Consider the following 19017-nt stretch of genomic DNA (forward strand, 5'->3'; position numbering starts at 1 on the left):
GCCGACCCCGCCGCGCTCCTCGCCGGCCCCGGGCGCGCCCGGTCCTCCTCGCCGCCAAGGAAGGCGACGACCCCCGGTCCTTCCCCGCCGAGGAGGGAGGCCTCGGCCCGGCCGGAGGCAGCAGGTGAGCCCGCCGGGGGTGGGCTGAGCAGCTGTCAGGCGAGGAAGGGAAGCCCCCCGGGCCGAGGCTTGCTTCTGGGGTGGGGGCGCAGCTTTGGGGGGTGGGGGAGTTTGCAAAAAATGATTATTTTTGTGGGGGGCGATGAAGCTCGCGGGGGGGAGGTTTAAAGAAGGGGGCGGGGCGCATTTTTGGGGGGTCCTCCAAGGGGAGATTGGGGTGAGTGCGAAGGAGGGGGCGGGGTCCGGTGTGTTTTTTTTTGGGTGGGTGGGCGCTGCACCAGGAGCAGTGGCAGAAGGAGCAGGGCTGCTTTTTGGGGGGGGATGCATGATTTTGAGGTCTGGGTGTGACAGGGAAGGGGGCAGGGGCGTGTTGGTGCAAAAGCCTGGAGATTGGGGGGGTGGTCGCCGCGGGGTGGGGTGGGGGGTCTGCCAGGGGAGTTTGGTGGGTGCTGGAGAGCAGGGGTCCCCCGGGGGGAGTTTGCTTCTTTTGGGGTGGGCGTGTGGGGGCAAGGGGACACATGGGGTTCCTTTCCCCCAAATGGGTGCGGAGGGGTCAAAGGGGTTGCACTCCCCAGCCCCCAGCCCAGATTAGGGAGCTGTGCAAAGAAAAAAAGGGTAACTAGGACCCTAGGGAGCTGGAAAGCTATTGGCCGGCAAGGGGATCCCCCAGAAGGATCTGTCAGATGGCAGAGAAGGTGGTAAAGTACCCCAAAACTGGGGAGTAATGGAAGATCCCAGCAGTGATGGATTTAGTGTGGGGGTGGGCAGTTCCCTCACACAGGGTGCAGAGCGGAGGGGATGCAAAGTAGTAGCAGTAGTAATCATCATCCTCAACATCATCCCTGCTACGTACTCAGTTATTGTGAAAATAAGAAATATGGGGGGTGGGGTGGGATTTGCCCAATTTTGCCATCGCTCAGGCAGGGTGCCATTTTACCAAAGTCCACCCCATAGGCAATCTGTAGAGAAGTGGAGAGAAGGTGTGTTTGCGTGGGAGTGATCTTTAGTTATGGGGAATAGTTAAGGGGGGGAATGGAGTGGGAAGGGGGTGCCTGGGGTTTGGTGGAATGTATGGGAAGGGGTTTCCAAGGAGAAAGGGAGCAGCAGCAGGCTCTGTGGGGATGTGGTGTACCATCCAGTTTCCCTTTACATCTTTGGTTAAACCAGAGTAGAAAGCAGTTCCTGGAATTGACATTATCTCCTCCCCACAACAAATCAGGAGTGGTGGTGGTGGTGGTGAAGCAACGGTAATAACTTTGGCTCTGAATGGGAGGGCTTTCCCCCTACCCTCAAACCCCGGGGAGAGTCAGTTGAGCAGGGGACCAGGAGGACACTTGAGTCTTAAAATCGGAGGCTTGTGGAAGGAGAGTGTCAGCAAGTATTTGTGTGCGCAGAGGCAGAGAGAGAGCCTGGGTTGGGAGGAAGTGTGTATATGGTGGTTCAAAGTCGTTTAACTAAAAATCTGTAGGTGGGGGACTGCTCCTGCTAGTTTCTGGGTTGTGTCAAGTGCCGCATACACCCCTCCCTCACCCTCCCCTTTAAAATTTCAGATGAAAAGTGCAATTTTCAGGAGTAGGGAAAACCTGCCTACTCTTCTCCCACACCTAAACTTTTGACATGCCTGCGCGTTCATGTTCTCCTGCAAAACTGCACACAGCCACCCGCAAGTTTTAATAGCAAAGTAGTGAAGCTGCTTTCTTCTTGTCCAGTTTGGTCATTAAGAGTCTGGGCTGCTTTGACTGCGTAAACATGGCTGGGGCAGGGTGTCGTGCGACGGGCCCATATTGGGGCAAAGATGCGCCGTTGATGGTGCTGGTGACAATCCCACAGCAACAGGGGGCCTGTAAGCAGAAGTCTTCATTGCACAGAGAGAGTGGGCTGGGAGCGTAGGTGTTCTACGTTGCTGCTTTTAAGTGTGGCCTCTTTGCTTTTGCATGTTGCATCTCATCATCAATTGCATTATCAAAAGCAGAGGCAGCAAACTCTTTTATGCACATTAATTGTTCACACGCTCCTCTTTCAGAGAGCCTGGGGAGAATAAGTAATGTACTTGTGCCGTTTTTCTGGGTGAAGGAAATCAAGATGGTAATGAGGTATCGGATGGTTTGGAGGGTAATTTGAGCTCAAGAGATGGATTTTATTTTTTTTAAGGGCAAGGGATGAAATAGTCTTTGAATAAGGACTGAGGGTGATGCGGGTCTGACTTGGTGCTGTGTTAGAGTTTATGTTTAGAGACTGCCCCATTTGTGTTGCCTTCTGAATGGTTTGGTTTCATATAAAAGGCTTTTCCAGGCACTTGCCAGTTCTGCTCTAGTGTGTTATCAAATCAGCTTAGTGAATGTGTTTATAAATAATATGGTTTAATGCGTTACACCTGCAGCATAATGTTGCTGACTGGCATTAGAATTATATGCATGAATCTCATGTTTGAGTGCATGTAAACGGCTTTCCTACCCTTGTCTTCAGGCAACTTGAAGTTTCTGAAGCTCACATCCTGGAAGGGACCCTCTTCTTGAATTAATCTCATGGGTAGGAAAGAGGGAATGACTTGTGTTTTTTTTGTTTTTTTCCCTGAATGTGACATTCAGGATGGAAATAAATAGTGACTGAAGGGAAACTTTTTTCCAGTGTGGGTTGAGAGAACTGCACCTTTACGTACTGCAGCACATGTTGACGCTTCAGTAACTGAGAATTGGGTCATCACCTTACCCTTCATTGTGTATTCTAATCATTCAACTGGTTTACATTACAAAAACTGGAAAGTATTCTTTGAAGTAAAACCGCACTATGTTTTAAAAATAAGCAAAGGTTTTGTAGTTCAGAAATGAGAAGAGGCTTCCAGGTATTTTCAAATCTTTTTGGGGCCATCCTCGGTCTTTTATGTGCTGTCTCCTTGGAAGAAGGGCAGGAAGCAAATGTGTGTGTGAGAGAAAGAACTAAATGTCCACCTGCGATATCTGGAGTGGCATCAATTTAGACTTCTTTAAATCCAATGTCTGTTCATTCATTTGACTTCATTTATATAATCTGTCTCTTAACTTGGAGTCGCTCCCCCGCCCAAGTGACTGACAATATAAATTCAATTAAAAGTGAACACCACATAGAAACAATGAGTTCATTAAAATCTATCCTAAAAACTGAAGAAAGAAAAATACCAGAGGTCAATGGGGCAGAACTGGCTTCATTCCAAGTAATTTGCTTCAAATGGATTGAGGGGGTGTGTGAGTTTAAAAGAAATGAAAAGTGAAAGAAGAGTTGGAAATGGTTTTCTGTTGGTTGCATGTGTAAATCTTCTGCATATGAAGAAATATTAGTCCGCAGAATGAAGTTAGCAAGAGCTCTAGTTGTGGTTTTAACAAAATACAGTGACATCCTTAAATAAACTATGGATCTTGTTCCCCCAGGAGGCAGTGATGGCCACCATCTTGGATGGCTTTAAGAGAGGATTAGGCCATGGGTAGCCAAACTATCTGGCCTATTCGCCTTCTTAGTCCGGGAATCAGCGTGTTTCTACATTAGTAGAATGTGTCCGCGTGTTTCTACATTAGTAGAATGTGTCCGCGTGTTTCTACATTAGTAGAATGTGTCCTTTTATTTAAAATGCATCTCTGGGTTATTTGTGGGGCATAGGAATTCGTTCATCCCCCCCCTCCAAATATAGTCCAGCCCCCCACAGGGTCTGAGGGACAGTGGACCAGCCCCCTGCTGAAAAAGTTTGCTGACCCCGGGATCAGACAGATTCATGGAGGAGAAGACAATCAGTGGCTGCTGGCCACAGTGGCTAAGCTCTCCTATCATGGTTAGTCGCAGTAGGCTTCATGAGAGATGGGTGTTCTTGTGCTCACGTCTTGCTTGCTGGTTGACTAAGATGAAAACGGGATGCTGGACTAGATGGGCCATTGGCCTCCGTGACGTCCTTATGACTTTTCATCTTGTGGTGATCTGCGGTAGATCTGTAAGTTTTAACAATAGCGGCAACAAAATGACCCCCACCCCTCTGGATTATGCTGCTGAAACATAGACAATGTGGGTTAAACAGAAGTGGATTTTAATGGGGAAGAACTGTTACGGTCCTCCACTTCCAGGGTGGATAAAAATCAGTGATTTTTTTTAATAATAATAAAAAAATCAGATTTTCTTTATTTAAATTGGATTTTTTTTTTATTTAAATCAGATTTTTAAAATAAAATTCTTTTGGAGGAAAAATCTTTCTAAAGATAGTTTTCTATTTAAGTTACATTATAGTCCAAAGGCTGTTCATCAGAAAATAAGGATTTGTTTTAAGTTTTTCATGTGTTCTAAAACTCAGTCTAAGGTTTTTTTTAAAGTTTAACCACAACAGTTAAGAAACATGTGCTATAATGTGATTGCTTTAGTTAAATAAATTGTTTAAATTGTTATTAAGGAAATGATTATTTTTCTCCTTCCAATAAAGTACATCAGAAAAGTTATGCAAATATAAACAGTTAACTTATTAAACCTCATAATAATTTCATAATTATTTGTCTATGTATTTCTAATAGTATAACCGAATCTGTAATTTTTGATTTAACTGTAAAAACGACTCTGACAATTTATTATTCCAAAAATGAAACCATCTGTTGTAAATATTAAGATTATACCAGCAAGAATGAGTCTTTCTGTAAAAAAGGAGAGATTTAAATCAAGTCTTACTGACTAGTGATTTAAATCGTGATTTAAATTGTGATCGATTTAATTTAATTTAATTGATTTGATTTAAATCAGATCCACCCTGTCTAGTTCTAGTACTCAAAGCAAATTCTAGTACTCGAAGCAAATTCCTGCATATGCTCTCAACCGGATTGCCCGGGTTCATTTGTTCCAGTGGCGGGTGCTTGGTTTTTATTGGGAGGTGTGTGTAGGCACATGTACAAACTTTAATACTTTGCAGTTCTATTACTGCAAGAGTGCTCAAGAACTGTGAATAGATAGGTTTGCCTACTTATAGAGGGATTCCCCCCCCCTCTGGCCGCAAGGAGGAAAACGACCTAAAATAGAAAAACTTGAGTATAAAACCATATTTCAGTGGTGATGAAATATTTTGTTTTCCGCCGGTGTGGGGAGTAGATCAAGCTGATGTTCATTTCAAATATATGGACAAAGGAGTCTGTTTTTTGCAGGATTGTTCTTTAAGTCTGTGGCTATCAGCTGTGGATTAAAGAAAAACAGAGTGACGAGATGTGTGGCAATGCATTGTCAAATATTGCAGCATTGCCCTTGTTGCATTCTTTCCAAGAACTTGGCATGATATTTGGGGATCAAGTTATCAAATGGAGATATTTGATGCATCAGCTGAGCTTTTTTTTTTTAATGCACAAATTTCCTCTTGCGGCAAGCATGAATATTGTATTTTATTTATTAAATTTGTCAGTCCCTATATCTTGCCCAAGGCAACCCAGAGTGACTTCCATCCATCCAACCAACCAACCAACCAACCAAAGAAAATACCCACGATACATTAAAACCAGGTTGGAGGGGGAATGCATTATTCATAAGTGTGACTAATTTACAGTTTGTTATGGAAAATAAGTTGTGATTTGTTGGAATGACTGTCTTGTGTCTTACCACTGTTTCGGAATTATGTATTTTACCACAACTCCTGAGCATCGTGCATTTGAAAATATAATCTTAGTTTATTATTATTATTACCAAGCTTACATTGTTCAAATATATTTGTAATGAGCTGATTTGGAGAGAAATTTGGTGGTTGTTGCTAGTTCGGGAAGTTTGAAAGGGAAGGTGTCAGAACTTATTACTATTACTGTATTATTTACTACATTTATGAATCTCTTCTCATGAAGCATTTTGAATTGATTTTGCATTACAATAAAAACATATCTAAAACAATTGCATGTATTTAAAAAATAGTTAAAATAAAAACTGTTTCAAGTCCAGTAAAGATACCAACTGACAATAGAAATCTTGACTTAGAGGGCTCTTGAAAGAGGAAAGCAGGCACCATAAAATGTGGGTGGTAGTTTTACTCAGAGTAGACCCATTGAAATTAATGGGCCTGACTTCTTAATGTTTGTTTACTGAGTAAAATTTAATTAAATCCCACCCGTGGTCTGTATATAGTCATTGCCTGTCTGAACTCCCTGTGAGGGAGTTCCAGTGATAAGGCCCCACACACTATAGTCCAAAGTCCTAAGTTGCAATTATGAATCAATAATGCAAGATATAACATTGTAGGGAAGCTATTCAGCGATGGGGGGAGTTGTCCTTATTTCTGTAAAAGTAAAGTTTTAAGTCTTTGTTTTGCCTATCATGCTCGCTAGAAATTGTGATCCTTCACCGTTTGAAAACGTTGCTTTAAAAAGTTTTAGGTAAAGTTCTGTGTTGTGCTTCAAAGAGAAAAAGAAGCAAAGCAATTTGATTGTTAAAACAAACTATATGAGAAAAGACTATGGGACTAAAAAAAACTATGGGAAAGAGCAAATACAGTTTTGATTGGCATATGTGGGGGACAATATTTTTTACATAGTGTAGGCCAGGCATAGGCAAACTCAGCCCTCCAGATGTTTTGAGACTACAATTCCCATCATCCCTGACCGCTGGTCCTGTTAGCTAGGGATGATGGGAGTTGTAGTCCCAAAAACATCTGGAGGGCCTGGTGTAGGTGCTTGGCCTCAATGGGGGGCTACTTTCAGTTACATTAAATTAAAAAGAGACTTTTTGTCTGAGACACAGGCTTAAAATATTGAATTGCACCCGGTGCTATGCCAACATGGTTCTGCTGGTGCAACAGGACTTCCGTTTATTCTTTTCCCCCATCCAGCTGCCCCCTCCATCCTTATAGAGCTGTTTTGAAGGTGTGTTGGGAGAGAGGAAGAGGAAGCTCCACCCGCATGGAAGCCTGTTGCACCATCAGAGCTGTAATATTTTATAGGTCCTATATTTGATATCCGAAAAGACTTGAGAGTATTTCATACATAATGAAACTGGAAGTGTCTGTTGCCTAACTTGCTTGTGTAAGGTAGTCTGTGTTGAGCCTTATAGGTAAATACTTCCCCACCCCAGGAACTGGAATAATTGTCCTCTGTACTATAACCAGATCTGGATTTACATTAGGGCTGGCAACTCTGAAGAGTTTGGTAGGTTGAGGATTGGGGTTTTTTTTGCACAAACTGCTGTATTTGTAATGAGCTGTTTCCATAAAACTAGCAAGAATGCCTCCAGCCACAACCAGTGGGGTCTCATTTGGGCTTGGGGGTGCATCAAACATTTATACGTCTTCCATGTGGAGAGCACTTCTGTGTAGGGAAAAGAATATACAGATCTTTCCATGTAACGGTGCGTTCTATAAACACGTTAGCTTGGTTTCCATTTCATCAACAACAAGGAGGAACTGAGCTTTATTTAGTACAACTTCAGGCAAGTCGCCGAATAAATAGAGCTGCAATATAACTTATTGTAAACTGTATTACAGCAAATATATGAAAGTTTAATTTGCAATAGTAAACATTTCAGAATAGTTGTAGATTATGCTTAGCAAATATCCTCTCACTGTTATTTTTCCTCATGCTGTCTGCTTTGGCCCTAGTTTTATGCAGCAACATAGCTTAGTAGTAGATCTGGTTCGATCCTAAGCATCTCCTGGTAGTGTTGGAAAAGGCTGCTATCTGAAACCCTGGAGAACCTCTGTCAGTGTGTGTAGTGCATTGCTCAGTGGTCTGACTCTGTGTATGGAAGCCCCCTGTGTTCCTGACTTTGATGGGGATTGTACTATCCCTCACAAATATTATTACTGGTTTATTTCTAAACTGCCCTTCCTCTGAGAGCACAAGAAGAGCCTGCTGGATCAGTCCAGTGGGCCATCTAGTTCATTATCCTGTTCTCACAACGGCCAGCCAGATTCCTGTAGGAAACCGGTTAGCAGGATCTGAGCGCAACAGTACCATGTAATATTTACTACCTTACTGGCTATGCAACAGTGCAATGAAGGACTAGCAGAACTCTGAAGCAATCAAAAACCAGGGTTGAAATCCAGCACCCAGTGAAGTCAAAGGGTCTTCAAATATCTTGCTCAGGTGTATTGGCCAGAAGAGAAATTTCAGTGTCCCAAACTGCCTGGTTTCAGCTAATCTAGCATAAAACATCAATAACTTGCTGGAATAAAAGAGAAGAAACTGAAAATGGACAGTCTATGTTTGGCTGGGTATACATAGCTGTACATACAGCTGCAACATTGCTTTCCTGAGCTTAGTTCCACTTTCAGAATAAATGGCTTTCCAAGCTAACTGTTCAGCAAACTGTCCAAACAGTTTGTGCAACTTTTCTTTTGCTGTGCACTGAATATTGTTGCTGTGAGAATGGAATGATGAAATCTCAAGTTCGGTTCCTATTTAAAAGAGAAACCAAGTTGAGTACATGTGAGTAGCATGACTCTGAAGAAACATAAAGGGAACTGGGTCAGAGTTGCTTACTTTATTTCAGAGCGGCTTTAGACTGGTTGTCTGTGTGTGTACAGAGAGGGGCCTTTTTCAGTTTGCTGTTTTGAAGTAGGACAATTATTTTTACAAGTGGGACCTGCATTAAGAGATTCAAATCCAGTTTCCTCACTCCACCCCCAGCCCCAAAACAGTCAGCCTGCAAGCCATGGTTTCTGAGCATATTCAGCCCTCAGTGGGGCTGTTTGGGGGTTTAATTTTGCCCATTTAGATTTATGGCCTGCCTTTCTTTATTATGGAACTCAGCCCCTCACATGATCACAATGAAAAATATTGTGATCCGAACCAACACCTAAAATTATGTACATATAAATATTTCATATTTTGTGCAAAAAAACCCCAAATGCCACTCCCACCATTTGTAGTTTTTTTTGTGAATTTAGAATGAATTAAAAGAATAAACTATGCAAATTCCAAGCAACTTCCTTGAGTCATCTTGAGTCAGTCCTTCAATGGCTGCGCTTGTTTCTCTCTGGTCGGCGACAGAGGGTGGCGCTTGGGGGGGAATTGTCATCGCGCCACTCCTTGGTGTGTGGAGTGCCTCAGGGTGCGATTCTCTCCCCGATGCTTTTTAACATCTTTATGCGCCCCCTCGCCCAGCTTGTCCGGAGTTTTGGGCTCTGTTGCCATCAGTATGCCGATGATACCCAGCTCTATCTGTTGATGGACGGCCATCCTGACTCGGCCCCAGATGCACTGACCAGATGTCTGGAAGCTGTGGCTGGATGGTTACATGGGAGCCGGTTGAAGTTAAATCCTTCGAAGACAGAGGTCCTCTGGCTGGGACGGAGCGATATGGGATTGAGGGGGCAACTCCCATCTCTTGCGGGGGTGCAGTTAGTGCCAGCATCGTCCGTTAAGAATTTGGGTGTAATCTTCGATACCTCCCTCTCTATGGAGGCGCAGATTACAGCTATAACAAAGGCGGCATTTTTTCATCTCCGCCAAGCTAAGCAGTTGGCTCCTTATCTCTCTCGCCCTGACCTAGCCACTGTGATCCACGCGACGGTCACCTCCAGACTGGATTATTGTAACTCGCTCTACATGGGGCTGCCCTTGAGACTGACTCAGAAACTCCAGCGGGTGCAAAATGCCGCGGCGAGACTCCTTATGGGGTCTTCGCTGCGAGATCATAGTCATCCAGTACTATACAAGCTGCACTGGCTCCCGGTGGAGTACAGGATCAGGTTCAAGGTGCTGGTTTTAACCTTTAAAGCCCTATACGGCCTAGGACCCTCGTACCTACGGGACCGCCTCTCCTGGTATGTCCCACAGAGAAATTTACGGTCTGCAAATAAAAACATCCTAAAGATCCCAGGCCACAGAGAGGTTAGGCTGGCCTCAACTAGAGCCAGGGCTTTCTCGGCCGCGGCTCCAATCTGGTGGAACACTCTGTCACAAGAGACTAGGGCTCTGCGGGACCTGACATCTTTCCGCAGGGCCTGCAAGACAGAGCTGTTCCACCAGGCCTTTGGTCAGGGCGCAGCCTGACCCCCCTCCTCTGGCAACCTGCACAGGATTTTGCTTGATGGTTGCCATTAATTTGATTTTAATTAATTTTATAATGAATGTTTTTACAATGTGAACTATTTTGACTGTTGTTAGCCGCCCTGAGCCCAGCTTCGGCTGGGGAGGGCGGGATATAAATAAAATTTATTATTATTATATTATTATTATTATTATCTAGTCCCATCTTCTTCCGTATTCTGCCATACTTCCAACATCCTTGGCAGATGTGTTTTCATCCTTTTAGGAAGAATTCGTAACTTTCCCTGTGCAATTGTGAGCTCTGTTCCTTGACTGGTAAAGCAAATGTGTATTCCATGAGTAGGCAAACTAAGGCCCAGGGGCTGGATCCGGCCCAATCACCTTCTAAATCCAGCCCACAGACGGTCCGGGAATCAGCATGTTTTTACATGAGTAGAATGTGTCCTGTTATCTAAAATGCATCTCTGGGTTATTTGTGGGGCCTGCCTGGTGTTTTTACATGAGTAGAATGTGTGCTTTTATTTAAAATGCATCTCTGGGTTATTTGTGGGGCCTGCCTGGTGTTTTTACACGAGTAGAATGTGTGCTTTTATTTAAAATGCATCTCTGGGTTATTTGTGGGGCCTGCCTGGTGTTTTTACACGAGTAGAATGTGTGCTTTTATTTAAAATGCATCTCTGGGTTATTTGTGGGGCATAGGAATTCGTTCATTTTTTTCTTCAAAATATAATCCAGCCCCCACAAGGTCTGAGGGACAGTGGACTGGCCCCCTGCTGAAAAAGTTTGCTGTCCCCTGGGTTACTGTATTCTGTATGTGCTTTCAGATGGAAATGTATAAGGAAAGGACTTTGGGAATCCTTTTGTGAGTTTCAGGGCTTAGCCAGGCACTGTATTCCAGTGGTTTTCAAGCCTTTTACTTTGACGTAACTCATGGGAGTCTTGCATGTTGCAGAGGAATTGGAACGCGTTCTAGGGTGTATGCTGCTCCCTCAGGATGCTTGACTAGGATTGCTGGGCCTCTTCTCATCCTCTGAACTGAGAGCATAACATATAGAACAGCCAGTACTCTCCTGCAGCTCCTCATAGTGAAATTCCTTAGAATAGCCACTGCCAGAAGCATGGACTTGACAGTTCATTCCCTGGACTACCCCGTCACAGATTCTTAATGTTTCATTTTACTTACAATTAACTTAAAACACTTTAGTTTGCCATGTGCGAATTTTTATGCCATATGCATTCTGCTGATGTCGTTATATAAACCTGATGTTGTCATGTTGGTTTTAGCCAAGGATCTTGTAAGAACCTCCCAAGTCCAGGGACCTCCTGGCAGCTGGGTTGGGGTTTTGCTCTCTTATAAGAGATGTGGCTCCTTAGCTTGCCTAGAGCCAACCTTAGGTGATTAGCACAGGTTGGTGGCGGCGTCTTTTTCCAGGCAGACCTAGGTAAATTTAAACTACCCCATCCCCATTTTAATTGCTGAGCAGAATAATAATAGTACATTAAATAAATAAGAGTTGGTCAACAGGTTTTTAAATTTTATTTTGATGGCTTATTCATATTACACACACACCTCTTTCTGTATATAAAAAAGGGCCAAATACTGGGCTGCTAAGTGCTGAAAGAAAATAAGGGGAAGGGGAAGCAGGTCCTTTAAAAAAAAAAAGCATATGGTTTGATATTATTCAGAAATGTATTGTTCCAAAATATTACAAATAAAGTCTGTCTTTCAACAAACCTATTTGTCCGTTCTTTAATTGGTCTTCCAAAAATTAAGAGGGCATCCATTTTTTTTCCTGGGCTGCTGGGCACATTTTTGCAATCACAGTTACGGTAGGTTTCCAGTTAATTTTTAGGTCAGTGTCATTGGTTAAACCTTTAAGGGAGTTTAGTAGTATAATTTTAGGATTATGTGGTAATAGATACCCAGCTATTTAATTGATTGAGTTCATAATGGTAGTACCAAACCATAGTGTTTTAGGAAGTCTCCAAAAATCTTCTCTATTCACCTTGCCACACCAACAGTTACACCCTGTGCTACTGCTGACATTGAGTTACAAAGAAATTTTCATCCAGATCAGCAAGTAATAAGTTAGGTGGTATGTTCTTCCGTATCCGGTGCTGTTTATTTATATGGATTCCTTTTGCCCTCTTTCTTACAAACATACTGGCTGAATTCCTAAGCTACAGTAAGAAGGCATACAACTTGCCTATCAAGCCTTTTTACTTCAGTCTGCTCACCTTGGTTTCTCTCCCTAGTTCCCATTTGCCTCTCTGTGTTTCCTGCATAAGGGAATTGATGCGTATCTTGCCTGAAACTATGGAAATCTTGGGGACCCACTCCCCTGCATAGTCACCCCTTCATACATTAAAATATTCCGGCATCTTGCCAAGTTTCCGATCACATTGTTGCCATAGTGATATGTCTCTTGCCATACCCAGAACATACATGAAGTGTGCATTACAGAAGACACAGATCCATGGTAATAATGCAAGGGTTTATTTTTTATTTTTTATGCATGTCACATCTTTATGTTTAAGCCTATATTATAGTATACACAGGTGTGGGACGCGGGTGGCGCTGTGGTCTAAACCACAGAGCCTCTTGGGCTTGCCGATCAGAAGGTTGGCAGTTCGAACCCCTGCAACGGGGTGAGCTCCCATTGCTCAGTCCCAGCTTCTGCCCACCTAGCAGTTCAAAAGCATGTCAAAGTGCAAGTAGATAAATAGGTGCCACTCTGGCAGGAAGGTAAATGGCGTTTCTGTGCGCTGCTCTGGTTCGCCAGAAGCGGCTTAGTCATGCTGGCCACATGACCGGGAAAAACTGTCTGCGGACAAACATCGGCTCCCTCAGCCAGTAAAGCGAGATGAGCGCCGCAACCCCAGAGTCGTCTGCGACTGGACCTAATGGTCAGGGGTACCTTTACCTTTTTATAGTAGATACTAGCTAGCTAATGGAGATTAGAAGACCCTTGGTTGGGATTTCATAGATTCCTAGGGACACAATTAGCTGGCAATCAGCTACTGTATATGTAGGCAGTGACATGTTTATACAATCATGAAGTAGATGCTGGTTTGTTTTGGGTCAGTCTTACAGCAATTTACTCACTTTTGCATACTTGGGCACTGTACCCTTCAACACCCCCTATATAACTGTTCTCAGTGCAACGAAGGGTCACCCTGTGCAGAGCTCCCTGGCCTTAAGGCCTTTCTTAGCCTTTGCTTTCTGTTTCTTCCTTGAGGCCCCCACCCTGCTTCCCTACTTTGCGTCTCCCTGTGTTCCTTCTCAGATTGCTTCCATGGAACTGACCTCTTCTCTATCCAGAGTGTTCATTCCCTTGGCGATGCACATCTGTATGGCAGTTTTCCTGCGAATGGCCGTGTGTACTGCTGCCTCCTTCTCCTCCTGCAGCCTCTTCCCCTCTTAAAGGGTTCGGATCTCGATCTCTGACAGAGGCGTTGGGTTTGACCAAACTGTGAGACTGTCTCCGCACAGTTACCGTCCTGCTTTCGTTGATTCTACCCCTAAATATACCCAGTGGTTTCTCATGCTGTTAGAAAGCTTAGGAAAAAGCCTCTGCAGGGATGACTGATATACATGGGTGAACAAATCATTGTTAAAACTGCGAATTGGAAAATAATTGCATTAAACAAGAAAATCCCCCCCTCTCCTCTATTTTCATTAAAATCTTTTCTTTTTTCACCCAACCTTCTGCTGGCATAGAGTAGTCATTTGCTATTTGTCAGTCACTGGCGGCCCCAGTGATAGGAGAGGGCCGCCTCTGGATGCTGTCCAGGAATGCAGAATGACAGCCAGCACCCTGCTTTGGGGTCTCTTGGAACTCGTGCAGCTGTTGTCCCTCCTTCTGATCATGGGACTATGGCGGGGTGGGCTGGGGAGAAGGGGGAGGCTTTTGGAGGAGTCGGCCAGAAATGCGTTCAATTGGATTGGAGGAAAGCAGCAGAGGCATGCAGCTGGATGACGGTGACATGAAATCCGCAGCTGTTTTCTCTTGCTTTTACTCTGCACTGATTTTGCTGCTGACTGCATGTTTTCTCTCCCTTCCTTCCACCTCCCTCCACCCCTTGGCTCATTCTTTCGGCTCTGTGCTTTCTCACAGAAGCATGTTTCTGGGTCGTTAGAGCTTACTGTAACTCTGGCTTGTCCTCTTACAGTGTTTGATGGTGGCTGTTTGGATTGTACCTAGCAATATGGGGCCTAGGTACTTGAGTGCAACTCCTGGGTTCCTTTCAGATGACCTGTTTAGTGAGCATCCATGCTGATTTGCTTTCACGGGGTTTGTGGGGAGGTAATAAGATGGCATGCCAGCCAACTGTTACTCCAGTGCATTTGTCTGTCATTTTTTAAAATACAAAACATCGGTTTTGGGTGGGTGAGGGGAAGAGTGTTGCTCAAGAAGTGCCAAATCCATTTTAATTGCAGATCCTGAATTTGCTGTATGACTGAATCTCACCCACAAAATAACACCAGTCTGGAGGTTGCCCTGGAACACCTGCAAGGGGGAATGCATTTCTATGAATAAATCTAAGGATATGAAACTGCCTGGTACCGAACCCTATCTTTCTTCTTGTGTCTTCTGACTGGCAGTGGCCCTTCAGGATCTTGGCCAGGGTTCTTTTCCAGCTTGGCTACCTGGAATCCTCTGAATCTCAGACTTACTACATGTGAAGCATGTGTTCTGCTACTGAGCAATGGCTTCTCCTTTTTTTATTCAAGATGCCACTGCTTTGCTAACACATGAGAGAGGGAGTAAATTGAGATTGCCCCCAACAAGGTGATGGAAGAATAGCAATAGCAGAAAGGCAAGCTGTGAGTACGTAGAATGGGAAATGGAATGGGGAGGAGGCTGGCTGGAGCACTTGAAATGCTGCAGTAAATATTCCGTCTTTGTGGCCTTTCCTGCCCAATACTTTATTTTCTTTCATGAAGATCTGAAATTGATTCCAAAATGGATTAGGCAGCAAATACAGGGCAGCTACATGAAAATGCCTACAGACCTACTTTTCATTCTCATAGTTAGCATTCTCTATATCATCTTTATAGCTGCAATTCGACCCAACAAGGAAAGCTTCAAATTTGACCAGATTTCTAAATCTTTTTTCACTTCCATCCAGCATTTTTCATAGTTATCTTTAAATAAGTTCCCATTTTTAGCTGTCGTATTAATCCCCAGGTATTTCACTTTCTTAACCACGGTCAAACCTGTCTCATTCTGAAACCTTTCTCTTTCAATTGATGTTAAATTTTTCTCTAAAACCTTAGTTTTTAACTTGTTCAATTTAAATCCTGCCACTTGACCAAATTCTTGAATTAGTTCTAAAACCCTTTTAGTACTAGATTCTGGCTCCTGTAACGTCAATACTAAGTCATCTGCAAGTGCTCTTAATTTGTACTGTTTAGCTCCGACCTGTATACCTTTAACCAGCCGGTCCCTTCTAATCACTTTCCTGCCCAATACTTTATTTTCTTTCATGAAGATCTGAAATTGATTCCAAAATGGATTAGGCAGCAAATACAGGGCAGCTACATGAAAATGCCTACAGACCTACTTTTCATTCTCATAGTTAGCATGTTCTATATCACTTTAAAGATAAATTCCCCAATTTTCATTATATGGAAACAGTTTTCCAAAATGGCGTTTTACACACCAGAAGTGTGACACGCAAGATTGCATAAGAACATAAGAAGAGCCTGCTGGATCAGGCCAGTGGCATATCTATTTTATTCTATTTTATAAAATTTATACACTGCTTGGCTGTAAAAAACCCAAAAAAACTTCAAAGCAGTTAACAACAAGTCCATCTAATCTAGCATCCTGTTCTCAAAGCGGCCAACCAGATGGCTGTGGGAAACCAGGAAGCAGGATTCGAGCATGAGGATGGCTATTCTTGGAGGGAAGAACAAGCCATTTAACACAGAAATAGTTTAATGTTAATTGGAGTTTAAATAATATTAGCTAAAGTACAAAATATTATGTAAAGAAGCTTACAAATGTTACATTGGTTACTATGGAGTCACCCTATATTTATGTGCAGATCTCCACCATTCAGGTACTACTTGATCTGCTTCACATACAGTACATCAAGGGTAGGCAAACTAAGGCCCAGGGGATGGATCCGGCCCAATCGCTTTCTGAATCCGGCCTGCAGATGGTCTGGGAATCAGTGTGTTTTTACATGAGTAGAATGTGTCCTTTATTTAAAAGGCGTCTCTAGGTTATTTGTGGGGCTTGCCTGGTGTTTTTAAATTAGTAGAACATGTGCTTTTATTTAAAATGCATCTCTGGGTTATTTGTGGGGCACGGGAATTTGTTCATATTTTTTTCCAAAATATAGTCTGGCCCCCCACAAGGTCTGACCGGCCCCCAGCTGAAAAAGTTTGCTGACACCTGCAGTACATGGAGCAGTGGGGGCGTGGGGGGGTCGGATGCTGCCTTTGGCTTATAATGCATGTGTGTTTCAACACTGGAATAGCAACCACATAGAAAAGCAAAACTCTAGAAGTGTACCCCTGAACCTAAAGAAGTGTTCTGTTCATCCAAAAATCTGCTTATGAGCCCTTGAATTCCCACCAAATCTTTGCCTTACTGTACTCTTGTTTCCACAGCAGGGCACAGAATACTCAAGGATACGCCTTCTAAGGGCTGCGTGCGTACTGGGGTCTGGAGGCAATTACGAGAATTGGTACGAGAGTAGGAAGCTTAGATTAATAAGGAGGCAGCCAGCAGAGATGTTATAATCTGACCCAGAAGTCACTGCCTACCATTTAACAGAACTCAAATACGCAGGCTTATTACAGCTGTAGATGTGAACCTTGTTCTCATAGGTAAATCTCCCTTAACAGTGTACAGGCTGTGGTTGCATCTTGAAACTGAGTGATGAAATCCAAATGGCTGCAGTTTTAAGAACAGATAGGCAGCCACGGGAGAGGGAAAAACAAGAGAAGGAGTTCGTTATTGCACAAAAGTTAAGGCTCGCTAGCGCTTGTTAAACAGGCTCAGCAACTCGGTTACAAAGGTCAGCGCCTGTGCCTCTCGCTGTTCAATGTCAGAATCCATGTTCCAATCCTCAAACTTTCTCCCACAGCTTTGGTTGCTAGCCTTCAACCTTTCCAAAGCCAGGACCCACCTTTAACCCTCTCCTGCAATATGGAAACCACCTTTAATTTTTTTAGTATATTATCCTTACCTTTTAATATGTTTATGTCTCCCCATTTACCTGGTGTTCTATCTTAGTCCTTGCCTCTTCTTCGCTCTCCAAAAGATGCATTATATGAACCATCTTAGAGGGAGGTCAAGTGACCCATCAGTTAGAAAATATTGACATGGAACGGCTTTCCCCAACCTTGTGCCCCCCCGCCCGAGGTCTTGGACCTATGAGTCTCAGCCAACATAGCCAATGGTCAGGAATGATGGAAGTGGTAGTCCACAATATCTGGAGTGCAAGTGATTTGGGGAAATATGATGCAGACCAGGCCACCTACCTATCTTAGCCTGGCGAGAGGTCATTTAAAACATTTAAATACAAAAAACAGCAGATACAGTGGTGCCCCGCAAGACGAACGCCTCGCAAGACGGAAAACCCGCTAGACGAAAGGGTTTTCCGTTTTGGAGGCGCTTCGCAAAACGAATTTCCCTATGGGGTTGCTTCGCAAGACGAAAAAAAATCTTGCGAGTCCCCGCGGGTTTTTTCCGCTTTTTTCGCCCTTTACCTAAGCCGCTAAGCCGCTTAACAGCTGATCCGCTGATAAGCCGCTTAACAGCTGATTGCTAGAAGCCGCTAGACCGCTGTAGTGCTAATCCGCTAAGCTGTCAATGGGCTTGCTTCGCAAGACGAAAAAACCGCTAGACGAAGAGAATCGCGGAACGGATTCTTTTCGTCTTGCGAGGCACCACTGTATATATATGATAGATAGATGATAGATAGATAGATAGATAGATAGATAGATAGATAGATAGATAGATAGATAGATAGATGATATACAGTATGGAATAGACACTCACGAAAAAGACACATTCATCTGGCTGGGAAAACCCAGCCTTCAGTTGTTTCCAGAAAACTGCATATAGTGGGCACCTCTATTCCGTAGAACCAGCCACAAGAATCCCTGTTTCACATTCCTGTGGAGAAGGCCTCTTTTTCTTTGAAACTTGAAGGAGAAGCTCTCCTGCAGACCACAGTGACCCACTGAGTAAATAAGGGACAAGGCCGTTGCTTAAGTAATCTGGTCCTGAGCTGTCTAGGGCCTTATATGTTAATACCAATTTCTTGAACTTGACCTTAAATATATTTTATTTTTTATTTGTTACATTTCTATACAGCCTTTCATCTGAGGGTCACAATATAAAAGCACAAAGATGCATAACACGGTAACAAACAAAAACAATAAACACACAGTTTAAAAGGCCATAGACTGGCTAATTAGCCAAAGGCCTGGGACAAGAGGAATGTTTCTGCCTGGTACCTAAAGATAGGTAATGAAGGATTATATATGTATTAAAAAAACACAGTAAATTTCCCATCTTCATTTACTGATGTGATTATTTTTCTGAATTATTGCGAACTTTGCACTGAAAGTTACTTCTACAGCTTCTGTGTTGGAAGCTTAGTCAAATGAGGTAGTCTCTGCTACTACAATTACATTTTAAACTCTGGCTCTTTCTGTTCCTGGTTGCATTTTAGTTTCATTGTAATCAGGTGACCAGGTGCTCGAATCAGCACAGGTTTCCTGTTTCATTCCTGGATATAGAGACTTGCGAATGGTGACTTACTGGAATCCTTCACATTAATTAAACCGTTAGCTGCAATGGTATTGAAATGTGTTGGCTCTTGCACTTTGTAGAAGTCTGAAGCAGCCTTTTAATCTGCACATTGCATGAAATTACTTGGAAACATAGTCTGCATGCCAGGAATACTCGTC

At 43.4% G+C, this 19017-nt stretch overlaps 1 protein-coding gene across 4 annotated transcripts in view; it reads left to right on the forward strand.

Annotated features, from left to right (window-relative positions):
- Nucleotides 1-19017, forward strand: part of NCOA1 (nuclear receptor coactivator 1) — a 307488-nt gene continuing 288471 nt past the window's right edge. For all 4 annotated transcript variants that reach the window (XR_014166236.1, XM_081903665.1, XM_081903669.1 and 1 more), the window contains exon 1: nt 1-124. The gene's annotated coding sequence lies outside the window, so the exon portion shown is untranslated. The remainder of the gene's footprint in view (nt 125-19017) is intronic.

Source organism: Podarcis melisellensis, assembly GCF_964234715.1.
Source record: "Podarcis melisellensis genome assembly, chromosome: 3".
NCBI lineage: Eukaryota > Metazoa > Chordata > Lepidosauria > Squamata > Lacertidae > Podarcis > Podarcis melisellensis.